This window comes from Mercenaria mercenaria, chromosome 4 (genome assembly GCF_021730395.1).
Source record: "Mercenaria mercenaria strain notata chromosome 4, MADL_Memer_1, whole genome shotgun sequence".
In the NCBI taxonomy this organism is placed as follows: Eukaryota; Metazoa; Mollusca; class Bivalvia; order Venerida; family Veneridae; genus Mercenaria; species Mercenaria mercenaria.
This window is the reverse complement of record NC_069364.1, coordinates 20,192,339-20,213,689: the sequence shown is the minus strand read 5'-3', so window position 1 is coordinate 20,213,689 and position 21,351 is coordinate 20,192,339. Positions and strand designations below refer to the sequence as shown.

General features: G+C 33.2%; 1 protein-coding gene across 1 annotated transcript in view; it reads left to right on the top strand.

Annotated features, from left to right (window-relative positions):
* The window catches only part of LOC123551132 (ankyrin repeat and protein kinase domain-containing protein 1-like), a 217,463-nt gene that overhangs the window by 64,953 nt on the left and 131,159 nt on the right, over positions 1 to 21,351 (top strand). The window lies entirely within an intron of this gene.

Below are 21,351 nucleotides of genomic sequence, written 5' to 3'. Positions count from 1 at the left end.
CATTTACCAACCTCATTGGATCAAGTCCCATAACTCTGACATGTATTTTTGCCAAATTATTCCCCCTTTTGGACCTCAAAATTTTGGTTAAAGTTTAGATTGAAACTCTATTGATATTTTAATATAAGATTGATATCCCTACTCTGTGACAACGATTCGAATAGTCGAGTGCTGGCTGTCTTACAGAAAATTCTTGTTATAATGGGAAACCTCGCATCTGAACACCAAACAATGATTCATTCAGCAACGGAACACTAAATGAGATATATTATAGTACTGAACACACATTTTTTCATGATGCACCTTTTTGAGCCATTGCAGGCTTCTAAAGGTCGACGTCCATTTGGCGCGCCGACGTTATTTCGGATTTCTAGATCATCGTGTATTTTATATATTGTGAACTGAAGACGCTTATTTAAGCGAAACATGTTTTGACAAAACTGTGTTGGTTTATGAAATTACAATCTCATATGGGAAAAGTACTGATTTCGTAACATTTTTTGCGAAAGAAATATTTCTACGGCGTTGATTTAAATGAAACGTATCACAGTCGTAAACAAATGTGGTGTAATATATTCATGCCTCGTAAACTACAGAGCTACCTCTTTAAGAGGTATACGGTAAACTGCTCTGTCGCAACTTCCGAGGTAGTGCACTGTTTCGATAAAAGAACATCAACAAAGGTGGGTGTCATCATATTTTTTGCATTTTTTCAAGCAGTGTATCGAATATCAAAAATCGGGGAATGGTAGGCGATGTAGATATGATTTAACTTTACAGAGAACTTTAAGTTTGCTAATTAATTCTTAATTTGTGGTTGTGGTGATGTTTACCAACAAGCTGATTTAGCAGTAAATTTGGCCATTTTGTCATGGAAGCACTTTTATTGTCAAATATTTAAATTTTGATTAATATTTAGAAGGAAACCGAATAGGCATGAGATAGCTGTAAAATATACAATGCATTTGGAAATGAAATATGTACTAAACATGGTTCGGGAGTAAAAATATTTACTTTTTATTGTGAGTGATAACTCTGTCGTGAAGGAGATAGTCATGTCGCTAAGGAGATAGCTCTGTGTTGCATGAACAAAACTCTGTGTGCATTGTTTAAACGTTTTAATATTTACTTTGGGTTTTCCTCATTTGAAATAATATAAATTTGTTGTTCCATTTGATAAACATATGTATGAATTTTCCATGTATTGTTTTGATAAAGGTTTTTCATGAGGTTATAATTTAAAATTTTGAATAGTTGTACATTCTGTTAACTTTTTTGCTCAAATGAGTTATTGGGATCGCTCGATGTCCATTGTCAGTCGTCTGTCTGTCCCTCCGTCAACATTTAGCTTGTGTATGCAGTAGAGGCTGTATTTTTCAACTGATCATGAAATTTAGTCAAAATGATTGTGTTGTTTAAATCTAGGTCAAGTAAGAAAATGTATTATCTGGGGTCAAAACTAGGTCACTAGGTCAAATTAAAGAAATACCTTATCTATGCAATAGGAACTGCATTATGAAATTTTATGACAGTGTTTGTCTGGATAAAATCTACGATAAATTTGAATATAGGGAATAAAAAACTAGATCTACTAGTTGAATATAAGGAAAGCTTTGAATATGTGATAGAGGCTGAAGTTTTTCAATTGATTTTCATGAAATTTGGTCAGAATGATTGCATTAGTGAAATCTAAGTCAACTTTTAATATGGGTTATCTCGGATCAAAAACTAGGTCACTAGGAAAAATAAAAGAAACAAATTGTGTTTGCAATTGGAACTGTATTTTATACTGGATCTTCATGAATTTTGATCAGAATGTTTGTCTGGATGAAATCTAGGTAAAACTGAAATATGGATTATCTTGGATAAAAAACTAGGTCACCTGGTCATATGAAAAAAAACCTTGTGTACGCAGTAGGGGCTGCGTGTTACACTGGATATTGATAAAATTTAGATTGATGGTCTCTGGACTGTTCACAAGATTATCATTTGATCTGGCCTACTGACATAGTTTTTGACCCCACATAATCCAGTTTCAAAACTGACCTAGAGATCATTAAGACTAACACTCTGACCAAGTTTCATAAAGATGTGGCCTCTAGAGTGTTCACATATTGACGGACGACGCACGACGACGGACGCCGGACAATGACCGGTCTCTATAGCTCACCTTGAGCACTTTGTGCTCTGGTAAGCTAATAAAAAGTAACAAATCAATATGACATTTTGTAAGTCAATTATTTACCTCCTAGATCGGTGTTCATAAATTAAAAATACTCTTGGTCATGCGAAAGCACGAGCGCGGGTCTTTTCAATTCATGAACACCTCCTACTCAGTTAGTAACCTACACATAACTCCTCCCTCTGTTGCTATTCTATTCATACCAAGGTAAAGTGCTCATAAGCGGTATCACAAACAAAACGCACGTGTCTATTGTGTAAACTAGGTTAATCGCATTGGCAGTCCTGATTGGACAGTCTGTTTATGTAAACATTAATGATTGACAGTTTTGGATCTGTCCATTCGTAATTATTCGCACCTGCCATTGTTTGCTTAAGAGTGGCTGGACAATCGACTTCAAACTATTTCATACTATTTCACACTTCACCAAACTATAGTGTCAATTAACACCAATTATCAGCTGCACTGTCATATTGAATTTTCACAATGCCACTTTTATTGACAATAGAGACAAATTCGATGCTTGCGATTTATGAGTTAAAGCCCGTGCGAAACTGCTATTTGCCGTTTGCACACAATTTCATGCTAGCAAATTTAAATGATTTCACAGTACATGTTTTTTCTCCTAATTTCGCAATTTAAAGATGCTAATGCTCTTACATCATAATATGACAAAATTCAAATTCTAAAGAAAGATAATATTACTCAAAATCTGAATTCACAACCATTTCGACAAACGTGTCTGATTGGTTCAGATAAAAGATAAATTGATAGAAATGAAAATAGCCGAAGATATTAGAATTTCAATTATAAAGAAAGTTCTTAAATTTAGAATTCGATCACTGCAATAATTATGTCAGTAACTGTATGTTTAATGAGGTTGCTAATTAAATGCGTACATTGTTAAAACACTAAATGCATTATGATTAGCCTCCACGTAAAGTTGTCCTATAAAGTTTATTTAGCTCATAAATCCGCATGACTGTTTAAAACTTTCAGATTTTAGATTCATTAGTGCATTTGAACGTGCAGACCTATTGATCATGGGCTTTGAGTTTGAACTTTGTCTGTAGGAGGACTTGATAATTAGTTGCTGAGAACACGTAAGTACTGCAGCTGAATCCAGAAGTACTTGTTAAATCGGCACTAAATAAAAAAATCAAAAAGTATTATACAAATGATGTATAAATATAAAAAATGAAATAATGGAATTGTATCTCGTAAGTGGACATAACTACTATCTGAATACATTCAACACTGCTCAAACCTGTTAATGCATCACAGAGCTATCTCCTTAGCGACATGACTATCTCCTTCACGACAGAGTTATCTCTCACAATAAAAAATGAATATTTTTACTCCCGAACCATTTTCAGTACATATTTTATTTCCAAATGCATTGTATATTTTACAGCTATCTCACGCCTACTCAGTTTCCTTCTTAATATTAGCTGAAGTGTAAATATTTGACAATGAACGTGCTTTCATGATAAAATGGCCAAAGTCACTGCTAAATCGGCTTATTGGTAAACATCACCACAACCACAAATTAAGAATTAATTAGCAAACTTATAATTCTCTGTAAAGTTAAATCATATCTACATCGCCTACCATTCCCCGATGTTTGATATTCGATACACTGCTTGTAAAAATGCAAAATATATGATGACACTCACCTTTGTTGATGTTCTTTTATCGCGACGTGCACTACCTCGGAAGTTGCGACAGAGCAGTTTACCGTATACCTCTTAAAGAGGTAGCTCTGTAATTTACCGGGCGTGAAATTGTGAAGGTCCGTTTGCTCATTTTTCTTTACTTCCGGTTTATCAAAGGTGCAGAACTGCATTAACAGTTTAGATATATAAAATGTGATTTCAACGAAAGAAAATATAAAAAAGGTAAAGCTAGATTTGCAAAAGCACAGAACACCGTAAACCAGAGTCGTTCAGCCGTGTATCGAAATAATAGAACCACAAAAAAAAGTAACCGTAGCGGAAAAAATATAGCAGAAATGCTTGTTGGTTTTACCTGTAATATTGAGGTATTATTATACCAAAAGCATACTACGTTTTCCTTCGTTATTACCCCACATGTGTAACTTTACTTTCGGTGGTTACTCGATTAAAGAATTGCTAATATTTCACCGAATTATACAAACACTTGTTTCATAATAGTGTCATTGATAGCCAAAAAGATGTCTAACAGATGTGTAACACATGCTCCCTGAAATGGCTTAATTGAATAATACTTAAAGTCAAAAAGAGGCGTACTTTAAAGGAACTAATAACACGAACTTAATGTCTAGATCATGTGTCCAGTTCATGTTAATGACGTATCCCACACTCTACATGAACTAGATATGAACCCTAGAAGGAGTTGAGTATCAGAATACATATATCGTTGCAATATTTAGTCTAAGTAGAGGCATTTTTCAAAAACTATTAATCGAAATAACTTTGAACAATGCGCACACTACGCTTTTTTTCTTGCTTCTACGTCAAAGGTGCATGATTCTATATACATGTATGGGTATATCGTACAGGTCCGTATCAAATTGTTACCCATACTCCTAATTCAGCTAAACCAGGAACACGTTGAGGCGCTTATATTATTTTTGCAAAAGAAAAACATACGACTATACTCCAAAGATAAAAGGTAATAACTACATTACATGATGTTAATTAGTACATCATATAAACTCTGCAGTGGGAGCACAATTGAGCTGACATATTGCTAAGGAACTTATTATAAGACAAAAAGTTATAAGACAGACCTGCACATATTCATTGCCTGTATACATCATTATGTGTTAAAATATCAATCATAAAATACAAAGATAAGATACAAAGAGTCTTTGCACATTGCTTCCAACCTTCTGAAGGCATATGGGATATGTAAGTAAACCTACAGAAAGTCAGTACAGAATTGTAATAACTCATTGACACTGGTAAGCTGAAGTTATTCAGCAATATGTGTAGAAATACAGTAAAATAAAGTTGTTCGGGCGTGAAGATAGTTAATGCTGACATATCGTTGTTTGGTAAATTGCAGAAAGACATGTGCCGGGTGTAAGGTATGCTCACAAATGCCTTTTGCTACAGCTGATTTCCTTGTTTTTAACTGATGAGTTGTTATAGAGGCCAAATAAATTTACTTACATCAGCCGCGACGTTTTGTAATAGCCTTGTTGTCATCATTTAGATTGATGCCACTATAAGCATATACATATGTTTGACTCTTTTAGACAAGCATGCATATAGAAGGATATGACACCGGCAGTGTGTTTGCAAGCAAAGAAAAGGCAATCAGTTTGATTCTAAAAGGAAACCCGGGACATCAACGAGTTTAATGGAACATTTAAAATCGTTAACATTTGTGTGGTACTAAGGTCCATGGTTGCGCCGACTATCTATGTACATGTAACACGTATGAAGAATCATTAAAGGACTTGGTACGATTTCTTTATGGCCTACAGTACTGAGTTCAAAACTAAAAAAAAATGTACTATTTCTTTTGATAGGTATATAAGGCTAATACATCTGCAAAAATTATCTGAATGCCAAGTTGAAAAGAACGTTAATAACGTTTCTAGTTGTAACGTCACTTATGCCTTCATTTATGACTGTGTTGAAATTCTGTATATCTGTATTCTGTAATTTTTGCCATAAAATCAAGAAATAAACAATAAAAATATATATCCAATGGATAAACGTTTCATTATTTACCTGGTCATATGGAAGGAAGAGATACCTCTGTCACATAGCGGGGGACTCCGTGACCGTCAATTCTTCATATGAGGAAGCCATCCCTCTGGGTTACGAAATGTCGGTGGTTCTATCAATAATGATATTGATTGGGGAGGGGCGTGTGTGTGTGGGGGGGGGGGGGGGGGGGGGGGGGAGTTAAGTTGAGGATTTATCAAATTTAAAGTACAATGAAATGGAAATATAGAAAAATTGTTTAACCTAGTAGCAGGTAATTAGGCACGATTTGATTAATGTCCAGTGGAAGAAAAAAGGATATTGTTTCTACTGAATATTATCAATGTCATTTTACGTTGACTCCATATTAAAACAATTCAACAAGTAAACTGTATTGAAGAAGAAACATTTTCTCCGAACCTTACAACATAATTACCGGTAGCAAACATTCAATCAATTATTCAAAATTTCATTAGAATTTTTCAGGTGGGTAAACGTCTTCTTTTATTATTTTAAGATAGAAAAAAAGACAAGTATTTAAATTTAGTTATCTGTCAATTTAAAACTTTCTTAACCAAACTGTTGCAGTTTTTTTTTTCTTTTTTTTTTTTTTGTCTTTCCTTTTCTTTTTTTGTCATGTATTTAATTAAATGTTTGCATAAATCGTTTAAAATTACAGTACAATGTTTATATACAGAATTCCAAGAGACTATGTGTATAAAAAATCAGTTGCCCGACAAAAAAATATGTTTTACTTAGGTTTTGCATGTTATTCTTAAAAAAAAAACAATTAAATAAACGTGTATTTCGATAAATTTTACGCTTACTTAACTTTCGAGAAGTAATATGGTCAAGGATAACAGGCATGCGCATTTTAACACTAACCATTAAGGAAGCAGATTTATTAGTGTGTATTTAACGACGACATCTTTGCGGCAAATTGGCATGAAATAACTGGATATTTTCATAGTTTGCAGTAAGTATCATTTCATAGTTCCACAAATTTTTCTTAGTATTGAACATTTACATACATAGTGCTTGCAAAGCGTCGTTGTAATGCACCTGAAATGAAAAATAAAGTTTGCTATGTGCATTCTTATATTTCTTGTTAAACTTAAAGGAAGACTGTAGATATAAGAACAAAGGTATGTGCCTGCACAAAAATGAAAATAATATCGTTACAAACACAAAAAGTATTGTTTCAAGTTCTACAAATAGTTAAATAATTTGATAAATATATTTTTATACCTCGCAATAATGCCGACTGAAAATTTCCCATTAGTTAGCTTTGAAAAATACTTTAACTTGAATCCCCAGTGATTTAATATCTCATGCGTATTTGTTTTCTTTCATTTTGCACATACAATTTTATCCGTAATTTTATATCACATGCATAAATGCGCTGTTTTGGTTTTCTGTCTCCCGTAAGGTGATAACTTTTAAGAGTGGGTGGGGTAGAGGAAGCATTTTCTTTGCCCTCACCGCCCACTCCGACCCAAAACTGATTAGCAGAAGACAAAGGAAAAAATGCCAATTTCAGACAGCATTACGTAATGAATAATTATTTTTTTTTCGCAGCGGATTACGTTATTTAAACGTCTAAGCGGGATAAGGTAATAAACGTATAGACGTTGTGACTTCGATCAATTAATAAATGCAAAGATAACAAAACGATATTTTTCTCTTAAGTTATACTATTTACCAGAAATCTTACGATTTAAATAATAATAACGCCGGTGCTACATACATAAAAATTAACACATTTGTGTGTTTTCCAAATGGTTGGGTTATTTTTTACATTGGAAAATAAGTTACTCACGTTTCTATAAATGTAAACTGATCCAGGCCTGCAAGTAAAATCACTGATTTCTTAAAAATGTGTATGCAATTTTCATTTCTGATTGACAGAGAAGTACTAAGTAATTAAAGCACCGAAAAGGTTTAAAATTACAAACTGAAAAGCGACACAAAGATGAATGTATTCTTTTATTCCCCATACCGAAGAACTCGTTGGATGATTTTTTTCTCAAATTTTCAAAATCAAAATGTCGGCGCCAGTGTATCAGTATATCAATGTAAAAATCAAAATGTTCAAGACATGTGCGCCGTATAAAAATGCTAATGAATAGAACATGTTAGTGTAGTCATGTTAGCGGTTTCTAGGATGATTATTTTCCATTACTCAGAACAATATTTTTACCTTGTATATTTCGGCCGTTTCGCACATCCTTAATTTGCAAACTGCCTGCTCAGTGTTGCATAGCGTCACGTGACAATTGGTGATCACGTGACACTAGGAGAGTGTTGTAAACTAGAGGTAACTCCAGCACCTCGTCCCGGTTAAGTGACGAGTGTCACGTGATCACCAATTGTCACGTGACGCTATGAAACACTAACCAGGCACTTTCTGATGAAGGCTGTGCGAAACGGCCGAAATATACGAGGTAAAAATATTGTTCTGAGTAATGGAAAATAATCATTCTAGATGTACAATGCAGAACAAGAGAACAACCTTCATAGTTGTATCCTAGCGGTTGATCAGCTTGTTACGCAACAAACTTAACAGCTTGTAGACTTCAAGTATCTTTTGTGTCGCAGACATCTTATTGTGCGGATATTGCGTTTGGCCTACTAATCCGATGGACGCTTATTAACGAAGACCGGCGACGGAAGTGATATCCCGGATTTCATCGGGGTCGTTGCACACCCATGGTCTAAACCGGAACTCTATAATTTTTATTCGCATAGTATGCGTTTTTGGAATACCTCGCATGATACCGCTAGGAATCAATACCGATTTTTGTCGCTTCGTAACGAAATTCGGTAGATCAATTTCCTATTGTTGTTTTTTTTTTTTTTGTAAAAATAAATGAATAATTTACCCTCTAGCTATTGTAGAAAGGGTTTAATTTACCCTTATAGATTTCTTTCTAAATTTGAATTAAGTTTTAGCGTCTGGAGGTTTAATTAAAGTTATAACTGTATAAAGTATTACAAGCGGGATTACGTTGAAAGCCGGATTAAAAACCTCATGTAAAGTTCAGGGGCCGTATTCATAAAGCATCTTAAGTATAAGTTTTGACTTAAGTTTAAGATTTTACTTAAGTTTGTGGTGATTTCAGCTTAAGTCTAAGTAAAAACTGAAGTCCTATTCATAAAACAGCTTAAGCTTAAGATACGTAAGAAATGACTTAAGTCAGAAAACAAAATGGCTTCGTGAAAACGATTAAAGTGTTGTGTTTCAGATAAAAGCACTTTAAACATTATGGTGCATATTGTATCTGTCTGAAATTAATGTTGTTTTTTAAAATGTTTTCGTCCACAATAAAAGACAAGAATTACTAATTAAGTTGTTTTATGAGTAACAAATATACTTAAGTAAAATTAATTTCTTACCTATTTAATACTTAAGTAAATAATCAATTTCGTATACTTATGCTTAAGATGCTTTATGAATACGGCCCCAGATGTGCCCTAGCTTTAAGTTACCGTTCCAGCAGTATGGATAATAGTTGAAGAGTTTTTTCACGACATCATATTGGCCTAATGCTTTGATACATTTAACGTAAACTTCAATTGACTAAATGGGTATCTATTTTATCTGTAATATGAAACTGTTAGTTGAAAAATCTCGGACAATCTCATTATATGTATTAGCAACGTAAAAGCAACCAACCGTGTATTTGAAAAGTATACAAACAAAGATTCGTGCGCCAACCATTTGTTTACAAGTTTTTATCTATTTACACTTGATATCAATGTCATTATTTTTCTGAGATGACTTCAATTATTTTAATAACAAGAGATATCATTTAGTAATTATAAAACAATAAGCATTTTATTTACTTCATTTAGAATTGAATTTAAAACATATATTAATAGCAAAAAAAAATGATACGTGTTTTCTTTAACACGCTTATTCATATCTGATAACTCTTTTTTTTTTGAGCCCACCAGCTTTTCTGGTCGTCCGTCTTCATTTGTGCGTCGTCCGTCAACATTTGAAAAAAAAATTCTGCTTTAAATATCTTCTTCTCAGAAACAGTTAGTCGGATTTCAAAAATAGTTTGTAGAAACGACCTCTGGGTGACCCTCTACCAAAATTGTATAAGCCGTTATATTTCAGTAAAAATATGACCGTCAGGGGGCGGGGCTTTTTTTCTCAATGGCTATATTGTAAGTTTTAAAAATCTCAAATCTTCAAAACCACTTGGGAGATTTACACCAAACTTCAGAGAAATGATCCATGGGTCCCCATTTAATATTGTCCAAGAATTAAAATCCATTCAGAACTTGGGTTGCAATTGAAGCCGAAAGGAAAATCTTTTAAAATTTTCTTGTCAGAATTTTTTATTCAAAATATTTTCTAGGTGACTTTTCTACCAAAATTGATTAAGCCGTTCTATTATGCTGAAAGCAGGACCGCCAGGGGGCGGGGCTTATTTTCACTATATGACTACATTGTAAATTTCAAAAATCCTCTTCTCTGAAGCATGAAGACCTGGAGCTTAGATAGTTGGTATGTTACATTGTCTAGTAAACTTTTTACCAAGAATGTTAAAGTTTTTATCCCAGGGTCATTATTGGTCCCGCCCCCATGTCCCTTGAATTTGCATACAGTTCTTTAAGAAAAACACTAAAATCACGTTCATCTCTGAAACCGAGAGACACAGAGCTTAGATGTTTTACATGTGGCATTATCTAGTAGTCCTGTACTAAGATTGTCCATTTAAAGCCCCGCCGCTGGGTCACTTAGTTTTTATATGAGTCATATAGGAAAATACTTTGACATTCTGACCTACTTTCTTGTTTTGTTTTGTTTTTCTTTTCAAAATACAGCGTTGAAATTTAGATGGCATTATTATACAGTTTTGCACTCCAATCTTTAAACTGACTTTCAGTGACCATGGATGTGACCTTTTGACATATTTTCATAATATATTAGCATCAGTTAGACATTTAAAACATGTAGCTCATTTTACTGAGGTGAGCGATCCAGTGTCATCACTATGGTCTTGTTTATGATTAAAATGTTTGTGTTACTCTCTGGTAACTTGGCGACTTTGCTTCAACGGCTACAGGCGTGCTAGTATCTAAAGGCGTGAATAATCGCCTTGGGAATTGTATGATCGATTCATGAATAGCAATCCTTTTATTTTCTAATAGAATGGGTTGAACTGTTGTTATAACTCTTGATATATTACATTTATATAAAACTCAAAAGAGTAGTTAACGTTTTATCGTTCATATGTAACATTTGATGTAAACATATACTACACTTATAAAAGATGATGTTTTTTGTTTATATCTAAATGTTTAACGCCAAAACAATCAACAACTAACAGATGTCATTTCTGCACTTCTTGGTGAAGAATCGTGAGTGACCTGAAATGCAAGATTTCATTTCAATAAGTCTGAAACATTCACGAAAACATACATAAATGTTGAATAGTGTTTATGTTACATGAACATTTTGTATAGTTTAGTGTGCGTTTTCAATTTAGTCCATTTATTGTTAGTGTTTATAAATATCTGATACTTACCATCAGGCATAAATAGCAAAGCTGAAAATGTAAAATTCACGTTGATTTAGAATAAGATGCAAGCTATGAGTCACGGCATTCATAACAGACAATGTGTCAGTTGGAAATACACAGAAGCTACGGTCATATTTTATAATTGTTATTACATGTCAAAATATAACCAGACTTTGCTCTTAATGAATCAATAAGAATAACGACATATACAATATACAATAGCACATTTTAGAATAATTATGAATGACACGACATTGAATGACAAAATCACAAATGCAATAATAGTAAGATGCATAGATTATTTAGCAACTTTTGACATGCCATACTTACTCCAGATTTTTTTTGTATCATATGCCCGAAATTATATCTTACGCAAATATCAACAACATTCAATTAATATATCTAAAATAAACTTGAATTCTCCAAAAATAGGGACCATGGTCAAACGAAAAATAAAAATGCGAAAATAGAACACCCCCTTCCCAGACCCATTGCCCTAGTTAAATTTGACTGCCTCATTAACCACTCAAACCTCAACCTCTTTGACATTGTAAAATAAAACATTTGAATTCAAATATTAACAAAAAAAAATGTCTGTTTAAAGATGATAATTATATGTTTGTATACCGACTGAATTGATCGTTATTTTAATAAAATTGAAAATAAATCAAAGGTGGTGAGATGAAATGTGTTCGCCTTCAATTTTTGCATTGGGGACTTTGTATGTAGGTGTGCGGAGGACACCAAATTAAATCTATCTGTTACCCAGTTGAAAATATTTAGTATTAATTTCTTAACATAATGAGTAAGCTAATTGCCACAGGTTGTAAGTTCTGTAATGAAATATATAAGAAAATCCCCTTATGAAACGTCCATAAAACATAAGTTTAAAATAAAAGAATTATATCAGTTCCCGATTTTAGTTTCTGTTTTAATGCGCATTAGTCAAAACAAGGCAGTTATAATTATAGCTTTTATATGTCCTGCTTAATTGAAATGTGATATAAGTTTATCCTAGTTTACTTTATGTGGTCATGTCATTTAGCCCTAAGTCGAGTGTGCATGAGCAAATTTTCACTCCCTTTACTAAGGAACAAGACAGGTGTTAGTTTATCAATACAAGTTTTTAGAAACATCAACTTTCGGAACAAGCTTTTTTACGTCAGGGTGGAAAAGAAATGAATAAACTTGCTGTCAAGGTTTTAAATTGTTTAACATATCATAAATTAGTTTGATGCGTAAAATATTTATCAATGGTGTATAAAGGGAGTTAGATACGATACACTATGAATTTATTATATACTCACTTAATTTTCCTGTCTAGTTTTATACCGTAAAGCGATCACGAAATAAGTATATCAATTTTATATATAATAATAAAACTCCCTCCCCGAAACGTTTTATCATCTAAGGGGAACTGTATTTGCTATTTTTTTATTATGTTTTGAGTTTACAGGAACTGTTTACTTGGAGGAAACATTTTGTAACATATGCTGCATTAAGCGTATGCGTCAAAACATTATAGACAGATTTTGGCGAAATGACATCTTCTTCTTCATGATAGAACTGTCTCTCAGAATCAAAAGTAAATATTTCTACTCAAACATGTTCAGTATACTTTTTTATATAAATTTCAAATTAGTTGTTTACATTATGGCTATCTCTGACCTACTCCGTTTGCTTTTTAATATCAAAAGGCAAACAAGTGATAATGAAAGTGCATAGTTCATTGCTAAAACAGCTTGCTGGTTAAAGTTGTTTACATAAGAATTAACTGTCTCTAAAGTTAAATAAAATTAACATTTTATTTTGCTTTTAATATATGTTTTATATTGAAGTCTAAGTAACCGAACGTTAATACATATATTAAGACGTTAATTATTCTATGATAACTAAAATATATCTTTTCATTAACAATAGAAATGAAAACATGGCAATAAAAATGATATTGTTATAAAATGTACAAAAAAGAAGAAATATATTAGCATCCGACGTTGTATTGACTGAACGCTCGCCCGTCTGGATGTTAAGCTAAAATAACTAATTAATTATTATATAATTCCGTATGGACGTGTAATGAACGTACTTTACAGTGAAAAGGGTTATTGAAATCTTATTAACTGTTACCAAATCATGTATGGACTTAAGTAATTTTAGAGGAAGGCAGGACCTTATCATTGAACGGGACTGCCATATTTTTTTTAAAAGAATCATTGTCTGATTGACGGATGTTCACGTTTTCGAAATAGGAACCACATGCTCTACCCTTGTTACATCATTCATACATCAAAATGCCATCATTTATCTTAGTTTAAAATGATGAGACCATACACAGCAATACTTACAAAATTTTCATAAGCAGAAAAAAACCGACAAATCGAAACACATCATTTTTTAATTAATACTAATTCAATTAAACTCTATTATGATGAAAGTTTAAAACTTATTTGAAAAAATCTTGAATCATTTTTCTAGAAAAACAAGTACTAGTGCCATATGAGAAGGTTATGTCCTTACTCCATTTGGGTTCGAATCCACGGCCTCCGGGATGAGCGGCCGCCATCCTTACCACTAGTCCACCTCTCCCACCTACAACTTTCTAACTGGTATTAAATGTCACATTGCACATTGAAATATAACTTGTCATAACAAGTACCATTTCCCTGAGTTCAAATATTTTTCCCATTCTATATTGTACAGGAGATGTACATTTATCATATTTAGATGATATTAGATTTAATGTATACTGGTCAGACTAGCAGTAAATGTACTTGTTTTTCATTAATCTCTTTTCCTCTAAATGTTTTACAGTTTATTTACTAACATTAGTGTACAACGAAAACTTTATAGAAGAAAACCTTACTCTGGTAAATAGCCTAGGTTGGTACAAAAACAACTTGATTGTGAAGTAGTCCATGGAGGGGTTTGCTGCGCATTACACAGCTATAGGTTATATGACGACTTTCCAGCATTGATGGTAACAGAAGACCCCCCAGGTGCCTCTCCGTGCATTATTTCATCACGAGCGTTACCTTGGTAGAACCACTGACCTTCCGTAGGCAAACTTGATTGCTTTCCCACATGTAGAATTCAATGTCCCGGGTAAGGCTCGACCTCACATCTATGAGGGGCAAGTGATTTAAGGCAAGCCATCTTTACCACTACTCCACAGTGGCTCACTAGCTGAGCTATTATCGCTTTACCTTCGGCTAGTGAAAATCGATAACGCGTTACTTTAAGAATCATTAATTTTATTTTGGTTTCTCATTTTCAGTCAAAATGTTCTTATTTTATGACCCCCATTTTCCCAAAGAAAATATGGGGACAGAATTTAGCTGCGTCTGTCATCCGCCTTTTTGTCGGTCCGTCCCGTCATATATTGCATCCATTCCGTACAAATCAATTATCAAAATAAGACTATATTTTGCGCTTTACATAAACTTGAAGCTCAAAAGTCAATGTCACGTTTAGAGGTAAAATGCTAACAGTCCGGTTTCTTAACTATGCTATTCATCACAAGATTTCAATAGAAAAATGTTTCCAGTATAATAATAATTGCAGCGTCCGTTCGATCATCCGTATACCTTTTCCGGTCGTTTACTGCGCCATATGCATCAGCATGACAAGACGTTGCTTTGCGTGAAAGATTATTTTTTTATTATTATTTTTGATTATCTCTCCTTATTTAATGTCTATCCTTATTTCTTTTTTTTCATCTGCAACTTTATCATCTATGGGTAGATTCAAAAGATTTGTATCATTGATCAACATGATGATGACCAATAACTGTAACCTATTGAATTATAGTTAAAATCTTTCACTGAATTTTCATGTCCAGTGCATAACTTAAAAGCTATTAAATAGATTGTCATTCACTCGCATAAAATGATAGAGAACATTTTGAAAAAAAGCGATGTTTAGTTTATACATAATTTATTTTAGGTCGATTGTGAAGGAAGTTCTACAACTTATATTAAGGCTGATCACTACCAAATAGAATGTAAGCCTCCGCAGGTCTAGTCACAAGTAGTCCAAATATAAATAGTACTAATCTTTTTTCCTTTCCTAGTGCATTTTCTCGGCAGCAACATGCTTACTTTTACCCTACCGCGTTTCAGTATGTATCACTTTGCATTCTACTGAAATCGGCATGTTCTATCGCATGCTAGATAAAAATGGCGGCGTAAGAATTTAATGTCACGAAAAGAGAAATTAAAAGAAGCGAAAAGTAGTAAATTCAGCGGGTTGTATTTAACGAACTGTAGTTTTCTTATATAAAAGTTAACACCCCCTTTTCTTTTTGTTTTCCTAAAGTAGCGATCTAGTTCTTTATGGGAATATAAGTCTCTGAAAATCTGATATGCTAGAAAATGTCGAAAAACCGTTATGAAGTGAGTATATTTTATATGAAATAAAGAACAGCTGGATTTAGTGGTGTTCACCCTATAAGGGGTAATACATGGTATTTTCTGAAACCCCTCGAAAATGAATGGAAATGCCATTAATCTATTCTTTATGATGTAAAACGGTAACAAATGGCTGAAAACGCTTATATTTCTTGTGTTTTCGGAATTTAGATCGAATTTTCGACCAGGTGGCACTATTTTGGTGCGTTTTAGGACCTAGTAAATGTCTTTTCTCGCATTTTAGCACTTCAGTTGTCTAAATAATATTGAAATTAGCATGTTTCTGAATGAAAATGACAAACATCGTAACGATCAAATGGATGTTAAATGTAAATTCCACGAATAAGGTAAAATAAATTGAAATATTGCTTGCACAGGGCTAAGTTTTGCGTATTGTTTGGGATGGGGGTGACCTGTAATGAATTGTCATTTCTCTACATCTTCTCGATATTTTGCACCAAAACTAAGCAGAATCATTGTAAAATAGGTGTACATTGAGAATGAATGCAAATTCATGAAAAAATCAAACAAAAATTTTCACTTATAGGCTGATCACTACCAAATAGAATGTAAGCCTCCGCAGGTCTAGTCACAAGTAGTCCAAATATAAATAGTACTAATCTTTTTTCCTTTCCTAGTGCATTTTCTCGGCAGCAACATGCTTACTTTTACCCTACCGCGTTTCAGTATGTATCACTTTGCATTCTACTGAAATCGGCATGTTCTATCGCATGCTAGATAAAAATGGCGGCGTAAGAATTTAATGTCACGAAAAGAGAAATTAAAAGAAGCGAAAAGTAGTAAATTCAGCGGGTTGTATTTAACGAACTGTAGTTTTCTTATATAAAAGTTAGCACCCCCTTTTCTTTTTGTTTTCCTAAAGTAGCGATCTAGTTTTTTATGGGAATATAAGTCTCTGAAAATCTGATATGCTAGAAAATGTCGAAAAACCGTTATGAAGTGAGTAGATTTGATATGAAATAAAGAACAGCTGGATTTAGTGGTGTTCAGCCTATTAAGGTATTAGGCTCATAATAGAGTACCTCCTTTTTGAAGAGTATTCAATTCCTACCATAAACCTACTTTGACTGCAATTTTCAGGGGGGCGTAGGTTCAAGCCCCACTGGGACCAATTTTTTTTTCCTTATTTTCCTTTTTTTCTAGTAAGTTTTTACTTCTTTCAAGACTTGTTATTGATTTATTGTACAAAAGTGGAAAAAAATTAATTTGATAAGCGATTTCTTGCTGTTTAAAGTGAATTTACCTCTGAAATAGAAGGGGTAGAGTTAGACATCTTTAAAAATACTGAGTTACATGTGGTAAAAAATCTCTATTTTACCTTCATTCTTTAGATTACATATTGTGAAAGAAATGTAGGTAGGTTTTACTTCTGCCCAAAGGTTATTTTTGAATGAAGTGAGCGAAATTCAAAACAGACCCGCAGGATTTGACCTTAATTTTTCTATATTGGAGTTGGAATTCTGTCTCATTAAATCCGTTTACTCGAGGCACCCTAGAAAAAATCATATTGACAGTTTTTATTATAAGTTTTATGATTGTTTACCAATAGTTTGATGTATCTTTCTTAAAAAATAATGGATTAATGAATTATCTGCAAACATTTTGGATAAAGGCCACCACTTTGAAATTTGTCTCTACTTGAGCTTGAGGAAATACCATAAATTACACAAAATTTATAAAATACGGCACGGTGAAAGTTTTTAAAAATTTGAATATAAGTGCGAAGCACGGTCAACTGTAAGAATATACCAAGCAAATGCCATTTTTTAAACATTATTATTAGGGGCCTAATACCTAAATCACTCTCGACACCTCATTCCTGATGGAATCCATCGCCACGAGGGTATGAGAGAATAGGCCAGTTTCTGCCCTTTTAATGCTGAGCGCCAAGCAAAGCGATGTTTAAGGATCACAACACTTCCAAATTTAGTTTCTCAGTCATATCCCTTTCTTGATTTATATACATGACATAACTCTAGAAGTACTGAATGGATGAATATACAAGACATAAGATATAATAAATCTATAATATAATTTATGTTGATATGGTTACATAAGGACGCTCGCTACAGTTTCGTAATTTTTTCTCAATAATAGATCTTGATGAAATGTTTTGTATTAAAAGATCATGTTATGATGTATTGAAAAATGAAATAAAAATACTAGGTCACCAGCTTTGTTTTTTTTTAATTTAATTTGCCCCTAGATATGGTGCTATTTTTAACATTTTTCAAAATTTCTATAATCCTAAAAAATAGTTCAGTAAAGTAGAATAATTAGCATAAATTTGATATCTAAGCATTTTTATAACGGAAAACAATATATCTATTTGAAATATGCTCAGAGAAATCAAAAGAAAATGATTTTGTAAAGAAAGGAATACTTGTTCAGCAGACCCAAGGGCTACTTTTGCATATTTTGTTTCAATTCTAAGTTGGAACTTCTGCTATTTTATCGAGTTTCACATAATAGAATTTAATCAAATTCTTCACATACCTTTGGTTGTGTCTACCTAATCTAAAACAAAAAGAAAATTGATAGGTCACCATATTAGATTTCGCTTAAATTAAATTACAACGAGGTAAGGTGTGGCGGGCATTTATACTAAGCAGGTTGGTACGAAATACTCTTTCAGTGTTTGAGCAAATGACTTAGAAATATATATAGAAAATTATCAAACGGCAGATTTCTTAATAAGCGGATTTTAAGGTTTTTCTGAAGCATTTTGATGAAAGTTTCCGCCCTTTTTTTAACAAAACTATAGTTTACGAATGTACGCTACGGGTACGGTACGGGATTAGAAACAGCCGTGACTCAATGCAGAATTTGAGCGCTGGTATAAATAACAGAAGTCATAGAAAGATGAAAGTTTCCGCCTTTCTCCGAACAAATCCTAAAGTTAACGAATACGGATGTACGGTATGGGTACGGTACGTGATTATAAACAGCTGTGACTCAATGCAGAGTTGGAGCGCCGGTATAAATTAAAGACTCCAGTGTATGTCAGATTGAAGCAATTTGAAATAAAAGTACTTTAAAATGTATATATTTTGTAAACATGGTGATACTTACCCTAACCTCTAGTCAGTATATTATAAATATTATACATTAAATGCATGCGAACATACAATAATTTCCGAATTTTGTAGTACGCGACATTAGATAATCACTTCCGGGCATGCGCAGAAGTCTGCAGTGAGCTACTTCGATTAGAAACACAACCAAATTGGCACGGAAAAACTGTAGCGAGCGCCTTTAAAATTTTGAGATACGATATAAAAATGCTGTTACGTGTTTATTATTCTAGTCAGTAACCATACGTTTTAATCCATAGCAGTGCGTATCAGCTAATTCTTAAAATAAACACAAACAAATATTTTTAATTTGTATACAGCATATGCATGGAGAGACGATGTCCCTGAAAGCAGAAGCTTTCGCACAGTATTAAGTTGTGTTGAAATGTGAGCCACTTGACCTACAGTTTCTTAAAATAAACACAAAAATATATTTCTAATTTGTATAGAACATATGCATGGAGAGACGATGTCACTGAAAGGGGAAGCTATTTTGCAACAGAAGTGTACATGAAACATATAATAACCTGACTAATTAAGTTGTAGAAACACTATTGTTTTTTACTACGCGTTAGCTTTAGTCCAAAACTGAAACAGAAATACAAAATAAAAGATGTTCGTCTTCTTTAATTACAGTAAATAATACAATTAAGCGGTATAAGCAGCACGTTTTATATTTGCTAAATACATAAACATTGCTAATTTATTTAAAACACTTGACTGATGAGTAGTTAATAGTGTTTTAAATTTCTGTGATGTAGGCCAATGACATTAATACTTGGGAAGACATGCATTCCTTATTTCTCGGTAATGCGGACACACAAGTACAAAGTGATATTCATTTTCTACAGCATTCATGTTACAATATATACATTTTCTGTTTTCTCGTCCTACATTTCTAAAACGACTTTCTTCAATTGCCAGTCTGTGAGCAGAGCATCTTAGTCTGGTTAATGCTATACGATATGCGTCTGTTTTGACACATGATAAATATTTTTCAAAACCTATACAATCTTTTACAATTTTATAAGTTCTCAGTTTTGGTATAGTATCAACAATAGCATAAACGTTTTGATAATATTGACAATACAGTATTTCAGTTTCATCATTTAATTGCTGCTTAGTAATAGCCATATCGTTCCATAAATTTGCTAAACCTAAATTTTCCACTAACGACTTAACATCTAAAGCCCATGAATTACTAACATTTTTAACTTACTATCTTAAAAACATTTATACACCAGATGTATCTGGAGAATTCACAATTTTACTCCAGTATGTAAGAATACGCTCTTTTCTAATAATATCAAGGGGAACTTTTCCGAGTTCAGCGAAGTTCAACACAGTAACATTGGTTGTCTAACATGTAATATTTGTTTAAGAAACTTAATATATACTTTCTCAATATCTGGAGCTTTATGAAATCCCCATATTTCACAACCATAGTTTTAAACTGGTAAAATCATAGCATCGAACAATTTCATTTTTTTTCAGAAACAGCTAAAGATACTACATCGAAAAAAGAATTAAGTGTAAATAAAGCACATAATGCATGTCCAGATTATAAGATTCTTTCACTGGTTGTAGGTGCAGATGGGAATATCCGGCCTCGAGGGTATCGTTTAGGCGGTAACGAGGCTCCCAGCCGAGTTACCGCCTAAACAGTTGACCGAGAGCCGGTTATTTCCATCTGCACCTATAACCAGTGACAGAATCTTTTTCTTGCATACCGATTTCAAGAAATAATGATAAAAATAAAATCAATCGAACGGCTTTCTTTTTAGAATTATTTCTTATAGCAGCGTATTTAAACAAAGCGCGGGATAGCAACGTCCGTAAACAGGAAAGACGTCATGATGTTTCAAAGACAAATAAAAATGTTTAGTTCCGGTTTTGTTTTATCAGTTGCAGCGTAACGTTATGAATTTTTGATAAAATAACGTGTTTTGAATCGAGAAATATACTATCAGGAACAAAGAGGAACTGTCAAGGTATTGGATTTTTATTCCGTTCTTTGAAATAAAATATAAATTACTACATAAAACTTCTACATATATGTAGTTTGTAATACATCATTTAAAGCACGAGAGTCATCTTACACCCCGGGGTGTAAGATGGATTTTTCCAGCACCGGTAAAAATACCGGAAATCCCCGTCTGGTATGCAAGAAAATGTTTTCTGAGCATTTTAACATCACACCTAAATATCTATACTCGCCCTATCCTTTTCCATTAAAAATTATGACGTTCATTTCGTATGAACAGCAAAAGGAAAGGCGCAAAAGTAACGTCATCGCTGCTTAGTGATAACCGGTCGCTGTTTTGACGACGTCCGCGTATAATTAGGGAGAACGTTCTTAGATGACGTCGCAGTAGTTCCGTTTGGTGAACAGAATGGCCAGGAAGCTGAGTTTAATGCTAAATGAAATAA